Source organism: Lytechinus variegatus, chromosome 13 (assembly GCF_018143015.1).
Source record: "Lytechinus variegatus isolate NC3 chromosome 13, Lvar_3.0, whole genome shotgun sequence".
In the NCBI taxonomy this organism is placed as follows: domain Eukaryota; kingdom Metazoa; phylum Echinodermata; class Echinoidea; order Temnopleuroida; family Toxopneustidae; genus Lytechinus; species Lytechinus variegatus.
Genome location: NC_054752.1, coordinates 25,958,727 through 25,972,357, shown reverse-complemented (window position 1 = coordinate 25,972,357; position 13,631 = coordinate 25,958,727).

The following is a 13,631-nucleotide window of genomic DNA, read 5'->3' as shown; positions in this document are numbered from 1 at the left end:
GCGCCACATAATTTCCACACATGTAGTGCATGGTATGTTGTAATGCTTCTTTATATGAATGATGTGAATAAAGATAATCATTTGGAATTTCAGGACCTAACGCAATTTGTATTGAGCAATGGAATCTTAGGGGGCCAAACATGGCGCATGGGGAAAAGTTTATAAAATGTTGCAAGAGTATGACAGGAGCAAGCTAAATTTTCTCCATTTTAAAATGAAAATCTAATTTGATGATGTAGACTCTTACATTCATGTTATTCAGAAATTAACATCCTATATATCAATTTCCCCTTTCCTTTCCTTCTTAATTTCTTATTCTTTCTCTTTTTCTCCTTTTTTCTTTTTTCTCCTTTTTTTCCTTTTTCTTTTTGTTTCCATGGTCATGAATTTTCAGGGGTGGGATGAGTGCTCCATTCCCCCTGCCATCATCTAGTAGCCAGTGATAGAATGTAAAATTTAAATTCACATTGTATGTGATGGTCAAGTTTGTGTTCAATTAATACAGATCTACCTGCTTGCTGTTTGATATTCACAAATTGCAATTATTTTCCATATTCCTCTTTCCCATTTGTAGTTTGATCAATATATTCAGTCTTTTTTTTTTTTGGGGGGGGGAAGTACATGTATCAGAGATACTAAGTGAGTACGATTTTTTTTAATTATTGTGCTGGCATTTATTTAAATACAATTATTCATAAAAGCCACTAATTGTTTGTGTCAGTAAAAAAGTGATGTATTTTAGTCATTTTTCTGCATTTCCTTGAAAAACAAGTTTTTGTTTCATTCTGTACATGTTGTCCTTCAGCTGGCAGGCTGGTGTCTGACCATACTATGTATTGCTTTCCCCCCCCCCCCCATCAATGTGTCCAAATGATCACATAATACCAACTGGGAGCTATTAATCCATGTATTGAGTGGATACAGTAGATCAGAAAAAAAATCAGATGTGTTAAATATGAATCAATCGAAAGACATTGTAGTCATCATGTCCATGTGCAACATTTCAACTATAAAAGTGCATTATAGAATTTGGGGATAAAATACATGTACCTACATTATAGGAGGGAAACAAATCTCTCATGACTTCCGATTAGTGACAAACGGACATGCACTGGAGACAGATTGATATGAATGTATGCCTGTTGTATCAAAGATATCACTACCTTTATGGTTTCTATTGAGGAAAAGGGTTAGTCTACAAGCACAGACTTGAATTTGACAATTGAGCCAAAACCGTGTCTAGAGTGAAGATTAGCTAAACTCCAAACTCCCTGACTGTATAGAGATTAGCCATAGTACATTGTGAATCTAGTCTCACATACTTCAGATTTCAGACTCTGCTTTATGCACTATGCAAATCTAAGCAAAAATCAAGGGTCTGCACCCTCAGACTAGAAAAGAATTACATATATTTTCCTAAATGGTATCATATTATAGTCACTCTAACGGGGAGAGAGATGCTCTTCATAATTTCTTGGCTTAATGGATACTGGGCAACTCAGCGCATCAGGGGATGAAAAAAGAATATTTCTTTAAACGCAACTTGCATCTACATAATCAGTGTATCAGTGTAGAATATCACTGATACACCATGCAAACAACTACTGCCAATTATTATTGTATTCTCAGAATGATAGGAACTATTGATGGTGTTTTTAGCTGAAATTGGGAAGAGGTTCAACATCTTTTGAGTCTGTTTGCGATGCGTATTTTCTGTCTCGAGAGAGCCGTCCCAGTTGGTGTGAACTTGATGCAGTTTTAATCCGATCAGATGCCCAGCCACACCCTGAGGCGTGGAATTAGAGATGGAAAGAGAGAGGAGAGAGAGAAGGGGAGAGTTGGAGAGAGCAAAAGAAAGACAGAGAGAGAAAGAGAGAAGAGGGGAGCAAGAGAATCAAGAGTGAGATAGAAGATACATGTATGGTACATGTAGACAAGAGCTCAGGCAATCCAAGAAGTCAAAAGAGAAATTAAAGGGATGGTCTAGGCTGGAGATATTTATATCTCAGTAAATAGAGAAAAATTCACAAAGCAAAATGCTGAAAATTTGATCAAAATCGGATTACAAATAACAAAGTTATTGAATTCTAAAGATTTGCATTATTCCGGTGAAACAGTTCTAGGCATATCTATGAATATTCATTTGGTGAGCTGATGATGTCATATCCCCACTTGTTCTTTTGTATTTTATTATATGAAATTAGGTTTATTAAAAAAATTTCTACCAAGAACTAAAACAATTGGAATGACAACTTATTGCCGCAACTTATTTCATCATATTTATTCTTGAAAAAAATGAAACATTTATTATTTCATGTAATAACATAAGAAAAAGAAAAGTGGAGGTGTGACATCATCCGCCCACCTAACGAACATTTATGATGATGTGCATATGACTGTTTTCACAAAATATTGATAAACTTTAAAATTCAACAACTTCGTTATTTGCTATCCGAGTTTGATGAAATGTTCAGCATTTTGCTCTGTGAATTTTATTCTACTTAAATTAGATATAAATATTTTCAGCCCAGACCATCCCTTTAGGTGTTGGTTTGGGGGAGGGGGAGGGTGGGCTCACAATGGAATGGAAAAATGTCTTTCCAAAGAACCAACACACGTATGATGATGATAAACAACATGATATAAACATGAGATAGTGAGAGCTGACCAGTGTGATGTTCTACTTACAATGTGTTTCTCTAAACATGAAAAATACAGTGGGAAAATATAGGAGTTTTATGATCAATTACTATTAAATCTCTTGTGTCATGGAGCCCTTGCTGCACGTTACATGTATCTGAATTTTAAGGCCGTCTCCAGGTACAACCTCGGTCCACTTTCGATGTACATGTATATGTAACCCCCCCCTTCTCCCCCTCAATACATGTAGGTGGTTTCAAACCGCCTCGATCATAAGAATCCCTGTTACATTACGAGAACTTTTTTAGGCTAAAAAATACCCATTGATTATTCCTGCACTCACACCGCCCCGAAACATACCTGAAGTTATGAGCATGCGCAGTATGGTCTGATAAGCAGGCAAGGCGCGAGATTCAAAATCACTAGCCCAGCAGCCACCCACGGCGCACGCGCCCAACAACACGCTGGGCTAAAAGTTCCCGTAAATGGCTTTCACATTGCCAAAATACCTGTGACCTTGGAAAATCCCCACGAAAGATCTTGTAACTTCGCCAAGAACAAACTATTTAGCAGGTATTTTCTTTCGGGGGAAATTACGCGTAGTTTGCTTTCACATTACCAAAATACCTGGAACTGACAAACTTTGAGGCGGTCTGAAACCACCTAATGTTGCAAGCTGAATAAAGTTTGAAATACCAATATTATTGAAAAGGATGCACACACCTAATGTATAGAGACAAGCTGATCTATTGATGCATGAGGGTTGGCTTCATTCTACTTGTGGAGATGTTCTTCTTGAAAGTCCCTCGTTAATTTACAGGTTGTTTATCCAGCGCAAGCTGCTAGTGGGTTTTTCATTATTGGCTCTTTCATAGATCATAGGCTTATTCACACGAGTGCAAATGCAGTTTAACAAGGTCTTTGAACTATGAGAATCAGAGTGATCTTGCACTGATTTTTTTTTCGATTGAAGGAAGCCTTTTGTCAGCTAACCTACAAGCTTTCAACTAATCTTTTTAGATTAACACGTTACTTCTAATCTCAATTAATTGAACTACTTTCCCCAACACATCATTCATTTCATGTCATTTATCAGGTCTTGTCCTTTTTATTGGATCATGTGGTCATGTGCTGTGTATATACATCAGGCTTATAAACCATATTCCTGTTTTGCATTTAAGCTAAGCTCACTTGTATTTACATCCGGGGAAGTGGGGGGGAGGGGAGTCGGCGTGTGAACTTGTTAAGGGTATCAAAAACACTGATTTTCAAGAAAAAGGGTGGTTTTGAAAGACTGGTCAATGGTCAATTGCAGGGTCAAATGTATTCAGGGTATGTTTTTTTCCCAAAGCTTTTTTTTAAAGACTATCCAAACGTGTTTAGAGTATTTTATTCCCAAGCTTTTCCCCGAGATTATATTTTGGCGACATCTTGTTTAGGGGCCAAAATGTGTAAATAAAGCCCGCAAAAAAACTTGTTTAAGGGGTAATTTTGCACACAGAGAAAAACTTCTTTAGAGGGTGTTTGGAAATTTCTTGGTCACGCTTGTGTACAGCAATATATTTAATCCCCCCCCCCCCAGGATAAACATGGACCACTTATACATGTACTGCAACAGCAGGTGTTATGTAAACATTTCTGAACATTTCAGTGAGAGAAAATTATTCTTCAAATGGACTCTACATGTATATAGTTCCAATGATTTATGTGATTGTGAAATAGAAATGAAACAAGGTTTATGGTCTACAGAAAGATGTGGATATTTATTATTCATTATTGAATGAAGGTGTATTATTTAGGATCTGAAGTTCAATTTTTAGATGATTGATATTAACCAGGTGATAAATATCACAAGATTGACTGGAAGGGGATATGTCCAGGATCCGGGTTTTCAGTAAACAAGAAAATTGAATGTGGTATTTAACCATCTGTGTTTCTGATCTCGAATTTTTCCTCAATTATGAGTGCATCATGTACGGTACATACATGGTTAATATGAACATGCTTCCGATTGATGTCAGTTAGTCGTAAATCCATTAGCTCATTCAGAGGCCTAATTTGAATGGGGTTGGGATAATGCCATTTGAGTTCCCTCATAAATTTGAATTTATATTGAGGTTTCTGTATGATAAAAGTAGGCCTATGCATATTTGATCTTGTCTCCCTCTCATTTCTATTTTTGTCCCCCCCCCCCTCTCTTTTCTATTTTTGTCCCCCCCCCCCTCTCTTCCTCCTCTCTTTTTGATTTGCTCTTTCATTTTTTCCTCCCCCTCCCTCTCCTTTTATTTCCCTCTTCTTATTCTATTCAAAGTAAACACTTGAAGAATTTCAAAGAGTGTGTGCCAAAGGCAGCATTAACGATGGGGGGGGGGGGGAATTTTCAGTAATTATGAACAAAAATTTGAAAATTACAATCTTATTGTGACTTTCACATACTACCCCCCCCCCCCCTTCCTCTGGTAACTTACAGCTTCTGGCTTCTGTGTGATATATTTCTGGGGAAATTGTAGAGGGACTTTATTCTGAAAATGACTAGGAATGGGATTCTTTGAGTAATTATGAACAAAAACTTGAAAATTACAGTCTTATTTTTACTTCCATATAGGGTCTACTACCCACTTTATACAGCTTCTGGTTTCTGTGTGTTATATTTATTTTATGGAATTGTAGAGGGATTTTATTCTGAAAATAACTATAGGAATGAGATTCTTTCTTTAATGATCAATTTCAATTATTTTTGTCGTACTCATGTAGCAAAATGTTATTTTGGTAGATGAATTCAATCTCTTTTTTTTAGTGTGAGGGAGTGGGTGGATTGTCCAAGGTCTAGCTTACATCATGCGCATAAAGTCATTGCATCATCATACAGTCAATGAAATTTCTACTAAAAAAAAGAAGAAAATTGAGCCTGTAACCATGGAACCCCTGTAACACTCAATACATTGAAAAACCATTTCATAATCATATTGGTGAAAAATGTCTAGTCTCTGAAATGATCTTCATATTCATTTTGCTTTTTTATGATGTTGTTCACTGTGTGTGTTTAAAAATGCACACCTTGACACATACCGTACATACCGTACTACATGTATACTCTAGAAAATTAGAAAATGACGTACTGTATAGTCAAGTATACTTATAGTGTTTTAATATTAGTATTAGGGTTGGCAGTGCAAAAGTTTTATTTCAGTTTCCTGCTATCTGACTTGAAACATTTCACTGAATTGAATTCATTTTGTTGTTTTAAACCATAGCATAAAGTTTGTATTTGATGGGAATATAAATTGCTGTGGCTGAAAAAGAATTGGCTAGTTCAGAACTGTTTTAGTAGATGAAAACATTGGTACTAATGAATGTTTAATCAGGGTATTTCAAATAATTTCAAGTATTCAACTCCTGATTTCCCAGAGATCAACTGGCACACATAATATACTCTTGGAAGCGACACATGTAGGCTATATTCAATAGGGAGATTGTTTTAAAGCCAACCGACACCGACCAAGCCATTGTGGTCAGAAAGCCAGATACATTTCTGTCGGCCTACAGTATTTTATCACCCCCCCCCCTTCACGTCTTGTCTTACCGAATATCAAAGAGTGTGGCATTGCTCATGGTATCTGTCTTGTCCAGTCATCAATGATGCAAGCATGGTTTCCTAACTATCCTATAGGCTCTACTAGTTGTCACAGATAATCTGTAGTTCCTCCTTTGTATCATAGACTGATAAAGCTTAAATATCAAGGTACGATGTAGTTAAATTGGTTTCCATTGATGATCTAGGTCGTTATGTGATACTTGTCGCAACGTCAGAAAATAATCATTCCATTTTTGATAAACAAGTATGCTGCAAGCCTAAATTTAGCTCCAGGAATAAGGAAGTACACATTCACAGCATCTCGTAATTGAGGAAACAATCTTCGGTGCTGAGACATGGATCATATAAAAGGGTCAATGACCCCTGCTCTGTGGTCATGCATATCTGGGGTAATGACTGTTCCATGATCCAAGCTGCTTGTGAGATTGGGTTAGGTTTCAGTAGTTGGTTGGCGAGAGGAAGAAGTTCACTGAATTAGTTCCGTGTTAGCACGAAATTCAAGAGAAATGAAGCTCTAATACTAGTATAAGCATGGAGTTCATGTCTCCTTGCTACAACAAGCTTTGTGAATATCTCCCCCTACTGCATCTATTAGAGGTCACACGATGCAGCTGTCAGCAGTACTGTAGAGTGACATCGGCTGGATAGTCCATCAGCAACATCTCTTTCCGCTCTCTCCTTCAGCACGGAACTTTTAGAATCCAAACTATTCCCCTATACACCCGTGATATCCAGCAGAGCTCAGTCTCCTCGCCATCCTCATCACTCACATGTGGTATCACAATCCTCCCTCCTACACGTTGAAAGGAGATGCTACCAAAGGATTGAACCGCATCACCCCGTAACCAGGGTGCCGCATCCATATAATCCAATCAGGAGCGGTAATTCGGTCTCACCCGGCATCAGCCCCCCATGCGACCCTCACTTCCTGGCTCCACCAAAAGAAAATCCTCTTTCATACCCAATTTCACAATTTTCCCTCCGTGATGCTGCCGTCACCCAGTGGTATTCCAATTCCATATGTCTGAGAAGACATGTTGATCATTTCTAGATAGCGTACACAGTTCCCATGCCTCCGTCATACATGTATCTCCCTCTTAAAGACGGCGTACACACACAATTTATCTTTGGATGGAGAAAAAGCAATGAATGCTGCCTACTCCTCGCCTGTGACTGCGTCCTTGTCTCGATTCAATCTGAATGGTGTCAGCAATGTGGAATTTATCCTCATGCTTTAATACCCAGTCAAATATAGTCTCTTACTTCAGCCTTCTTGAAAGCATCTCAAAATTAATGCTTGATTAGTTGTTGCCACCATTGCATGTGTAAGGACTCATTTTACTGTGAATCTGTACATGTAGGTCAAAAATCCGACATTCGGTCTGTACGAAATGTTCATGTTCCTGTTGAATCTTTTATTGATTCATTTCAAATGCCTATTAAAGTGTGCAATGTGTGAAATCATACCGTGATTCTTATGTTGTGTTTGTATTGTGTTTGAATGGGATCAAGGTCCAATAATTACTTGAATTGACTTGTTCTGTTCTATATTCACTTTTCAAGTGAAACATATATACCCCAGGTTGACTCTAATACATGAGTAAGTTGCAACTGTTAGTCCTAGAAATGAGATCCATACAGAAATGAATCAAATAGCCCTACCTGTATTTATTTTCAAAGTGCAGTGTCGCTTTTGTCCAAACTATCAGTTTCAGTGAAATTTGATGAAGATTTGATGAAATTCGATGAAGAGTAAAAGGATGTGTGGACAAGAATAATTTGAATTGAATGAAAAAGGAAGTTCAATAGGCTTATTAAAGGAAATAAATCCAACAAAATTATGTCCTTCACAAATACATATACATATTTAGGCTTAAGTATTTAACCGTATGCTCATGCAGATTCTTCATATTTTCATTTTGTAATACTGCAGGAAATAAAAAGAAAATTTATCAAAATACAAAGTATTTTATTGGCCATCTGTAATTCTGAAAAAAAGGTTAGGAAGTCAATGAAAATGTTGTTCTGTAAAGGACTTAGTTTGTCTTTTTGATTGTGAGTCTCCCATCGGTTAATAGTACAAGTGTAGTAGAGTAGAGTGTTTCTTTGCAAATTGGTTTTGGTGAAAGACTAACCACATATCCTTCAGGACTGTGAAAGAAAAGATTTGTGTGGGAATCTTTTGTGTTGTTATAATTATGAAAGGGGGCGTGGCAACTGTGCTTGAATGGGATCAGGTGTACAGAAAGTTCATATATGTTGTTTTTTTTTCTATTTATTTTAACCATTATTGATTGTCTGTGGTCATGCACCATGCATTATAACCTTTTCTCCTCTATTGTCTGAACTGTCCTTCCATTCTATTGTTTGTGTTCTTGCATTTGTCTCAATCTAGGTTGAGAGCAGGTTGATAAAGAAGTGGATATTTTTCCTGATTAAATTTGTACTTTAAAAAACAACAGCCATATAGAATATGACATTTTGTATAAACTATCATTTGGTGCCATAAAAATGTATGATAAAGGATGGCATTGCCCTAAAAATTCTGAAATTAAAGACCTTTTCCCCGAGTCCTGACCATTTTTTGCGGGTCACTTTTGTCTGTAGGCTTTATATAGGTTTATTTAGAGCATATCTTTTTGCAGGCTCTTATACTGGATTGCATTTAATAGAAGAAATACAGTGTAGTTAATATATTGTGTAAACATACTCTTCACTCCTTTATTTATCTGTCTGCTCAGTGACTCTTCTTTTCTGGCAATACTGCTTGCATGACTGCATTGAAATACTAATCATGTGTGTGCGTGAAGACGGCATATTTTTCAGGAATATGACAAGTACGTTTTATATGACAGATGACAATGACAAGTAATTTTAATAACATACTGTATTCGTTTTATTTATTTTGTAGTCATCTGTGTTGTTTGAACAATTTTCGTGACATTATTACTTTGTATTAAAAAATACATCGCAATTCAGTCATATCTGCAGTCTTGATTGTTATTGATAAACCATCTATCTATCTATCTATCTGTCTGTCTGTCTGTCTGTCTGTCTGTCTGTCTGTCTGTCTGTCTGTCTGTCTGTCTGTCGGTCGGTCGGTCTGTCTGTCTGTCTGTCTGTCTGTCTGTCTGTCTATCTATCTATCTATATATCTATCTGTCTGTCTGTCTATCTATCTAAATCTAAAATGATAAACAATATGCTTTTTAATCGCTAGAGGGTATACCCTCTAGCGATTATTTCAATCCGCAATAATGAACCTATTTAGTAATATGCTTTTTTTTATGTCATGTAGCCTCCCGGGTGGAGAATAAAACCTACCTTTTCTATGTCTCACACCTCTCTACCTCTTTCTCCCTCTCACAGTTTTTTTTATTCTTTTAATATAAACATAGTTTTTATGCTTCATGTGGCTCTTAATTATTTTGAATGGATGTACATTTTGTAACCTCAAAAACCTCCTGGGGCCTGTTGCAAGCGTAAAATAGAAATTTACAATTTTTTCCCTATGTGTTACTGTCAATGGCATTTTTTTTTGCCAGTTTTTTTTTATTTGTACTTTTTATGGCAAAAGTTTTATGCAGCAGCCCCCCTCCTGTCTTACTGATCTGAAAAGAAAAAAGACTTTGAAAAAACCTTAAGATCCAAATGAGCAATTTCTTACCTGGTTTACACCAAACAATTTTCAAAGTCTCTTTTGTCAGATGAGTTTCTATTCAGCTATTCATCTATTCATCCGATTCAAAGTCGGTCCATTGAAAAGCAAATTAGTTCCTGTCTCTTAAAAATACAACAGAAACTTGTCACCTGTGCAAATCCTTTTCAAGACTCTTTTTTGTGATAAAAATATGCAACATACATTTGTTTGCAAAGTTGTGTCTGGTGTATCAGAACAGGAAGTGATGTGAAAATAAGCTATTGTGTACCAGTTCTTCATCATTTTATTACAGGTATAGAAGCGGACTTGAACCCCTTTTTCTATGTGGTATTCAGGGAAAGACTTAAAATATCAATCTCTTGTTTATACCAGCATGTGTATCTTACCCTCTGTGTATACCGGTACTATGGTATCTCATTACTCATCCAATGTTGTTATGATTGATGTGTACGTGCACTGTAATAACTGTGGTGTTAAAATTGACACCAATTGGTGTTAATAGAGGACCACACCCTGAGGTGTTAGAATTACACCCTGGAGATTGAACATAACACCAAAGAGTGTAAATGTAACAACCAAAGGTGTTGTAATAACACCTATAGGTGTAAAACTAACACCACCAATTTATTCACCGTTGTAAAAAATTGGTGTGGTCCTCTATGTACACTGGTTAACACCACAGATTTTGCTGTGTGTATAGATGTAGAGAAGTTTTTTAATCTGTAGGTATCATTTTTTTGCCTTGATTATTTCAAGATGATATGAATGAAAATGATAAAAATTTACAAAACCTCAAAATCTATTTTATTAAATTTAATATGGTAAGTATAAAGAGATCTTTAACTTTATTCTACTGTAAAACTGTTTCTAGATAGAGATTTGTTAATTTACCAATCTATCATTTGAGCTGGATATACATATATATGTATGACTTGACAAAATTGAGTTTTGCTACATTTGAACAATGTAACAATAAGGAAGATACTTCATGAAGCTGATTATAAGCTTGCCAGTTGCACTGGCCTCTTTACAACTGGAAGGCAAAAGACATTCATTCGAGCCAACCCATTTTCAATTTTTTATTATGATATAACTGACTAAGTATATGAATGTGATTTAAGTACCAGGCGCGTAGCCAGGGGGGGCGGTGGGGGCGGTCGCCCCCCAAAAAAAAGTCCCCAAAAAGAAAAAAAAAGAAGGGAAAAAAGAGAGGAAAAAAGGAAAAGGGAAGGGAGGAAAGGGAAGAAAGGTAGCTTTGTGTTTTTTTTTCCTTTTTATTCTTTATTTTTTTCTCAAAAGAGAAACTCCTTCACTCTTCTTGCTCTAAATTTATATATGAATTTTGCTTCCGCGGTTAAATGACAATATTGAAGGTTTCCATTGTTTCCCCCACCTTTTCTCTAACCCTGTTTTTCCACCACAGCTATGTGCTTCTTGCCAGTTAAAGTTAAAATTGTATACATTAGGGCATGAATTTGAGTAAGGTTAGGCCGAAGTAAATATATGAAGTCATCTTTTTTTTCAATTGATCGCACAACTTCTGGTCTGGTCGGCTCCGAGCGGGTAAAATCTTTATATCAGTTTCTGCCGTCACCTCCATAAAGTCAACTTCTCCCGCTTTTCAGCTCATTACTAAACAGGTTCCTAATTTATAAAGAGGAAGGTATGAAATTCGTGTCGTATTAAATAAAAAAGTACAATATTTTTTATCAAATTGTATTAAACTTCATGTCATTTTCCTGTATACATTCATCTCCTGTCCTGTTTTGCACCCTCAGTTTGAAATTTTGAATGACACTTAAGTTTCTTTATATTCAAAATGAAGCGCTTCAGGATAAGTCACAAAAAATAGGCATCCATTTTTTATAGATAATTTCAATAAATCACAGAAGTTTCAACTTTTTGCACAGTATTTCCCTTGTAATGAAGTTCAATAATCTTAGAAAATCAATGGAATTAGAGCCGATTGGTATTAGAGATATCTACATTTGATGAAACGTCCGCCCTTTGAAATTTCAGAGTTTCATTGCTCTGCGCGGGGAGGAAAAATCTTCCTCTACCATTCTTCTCCTCTGTTATGCGAGTTAAAAATATGCACTGTTGCTAAATTGTTTGTAATCAAATCTGATCTTACCAAAGAAAGTATTCAATATATCTTTGAGAATACCCTTTTCTCGGGACCCTTTTTATGGCAAGAAAAATTGATAAAACGCTTTAGCTTCCGCGGAGTTATTATCATTTTGATTTCCTCCATTCTATACCTCTTTTGTGCGTTCACAATCACTTTTGAAAACAAGGTTCAAAATCGCAATATAGTCAACCGAATTGGAGGTACTAGAGACAAGAGAAACGGCTCCTTTTCATTTTAATTTATGAAACACTAAGAGCTTCGCGCGGGAGGGGGAAACTCCTCGCGCGCTCTGTAAGTGTTGGCACGCTTCGCGTGCATTTACCGCCCCCTCCAAAATGAAATCCTGGCTACGCAGTTGTTAACTACTGAACTTTCTTTTCCCAAATTGGGAAGAAAGATCACTAACTTTGGAACTATATTTGACTGGTGGAAGGATTTAGTCTATTTTACTGTTTCAGGTGATAACTTTAATCCCTCAAGAGAGGTCTTCATTAATGCCAATTTATTTTTTTATTGGGCCGGTCGAGGGACCCTTTTCTGGTCAGATATATATCCTATCGACTGCTAGTGAACATTCTGCCCCTGAATTTCATCCGTATATTTTATGATTTTTTATAAGTGCCACTCTAACACAAGAGTCTCTGGGAAATGTTTTAGGCTGGTAAAACCTCTAACCTGCAAGCAGCACCTATCTTATAATGTGCCGAATCTTATGTGCCCCAATACTGTTTCTTGAAGAGGTGTGTTTCAATGATTTATTTGCATCTAATCAGCTTGATATATTGTCATTCGTGAAGTTGTTAACAAGTAATTATTCAAAGCTCTCAAGTATGACTGGAATGTTGCAAAAAGCCAAATAGATTTTTAAAACCAATTTAGTTACATAGTAAAAATGCATTATAAAAAGTGAGATTATGATATAAACTGTCAAACTGTATAAAAAAAATTGTGGCTGTTTTTTTGGCACTCCACAGTATATCAGACAACCTTTCCTTCCCATCCAAAGTTAGTAACAAAAGTAATATGGCATATGACATATAAATATTGTAATACCTCACCTGGCTATTAGGATAAAGTTTGAAGCCAAGGAATAATTAAGCAAACAATGCATGAGTAATGAGCAATTAATCAACTCAATTACTGCTCATTAAAGTATATGGACCATAAACTGCTATAGTATTAAGGCTATATTTAAAGGCTTTCAAGTTGATTTGAACAAATTGAGGCAGTTGCCACATTTGGTGGAACACTGCCAATGATCTGTTTGTCTTTTTTAGTTCAAATAGTGGTGCAAATGCTGGTTTTTTGTTTTTGTTTGTTCTTCAATTCCTATATTGAACTTACCCTTTTCTGTTTCAAACAATCAATCAACTTTTTTTTAAAAGAACAGCCCAACTTAACTTGAGTCGCAACCTTTGTACCATTCTTATGAGTAGCACAATGAGCAACAAAGTTTGAGGGGGCAAGAAATTAGTGCATGGGGCAAAATGTCTAAAAGGCTGTGAGCAAGCAATCAAAAATTTTGACAAAATATACATGATCGATTTTAACTTTATTATGGAGGAGGTGCTCGCCTGTGACTTCACAAAATCAAAGTGTTAAAA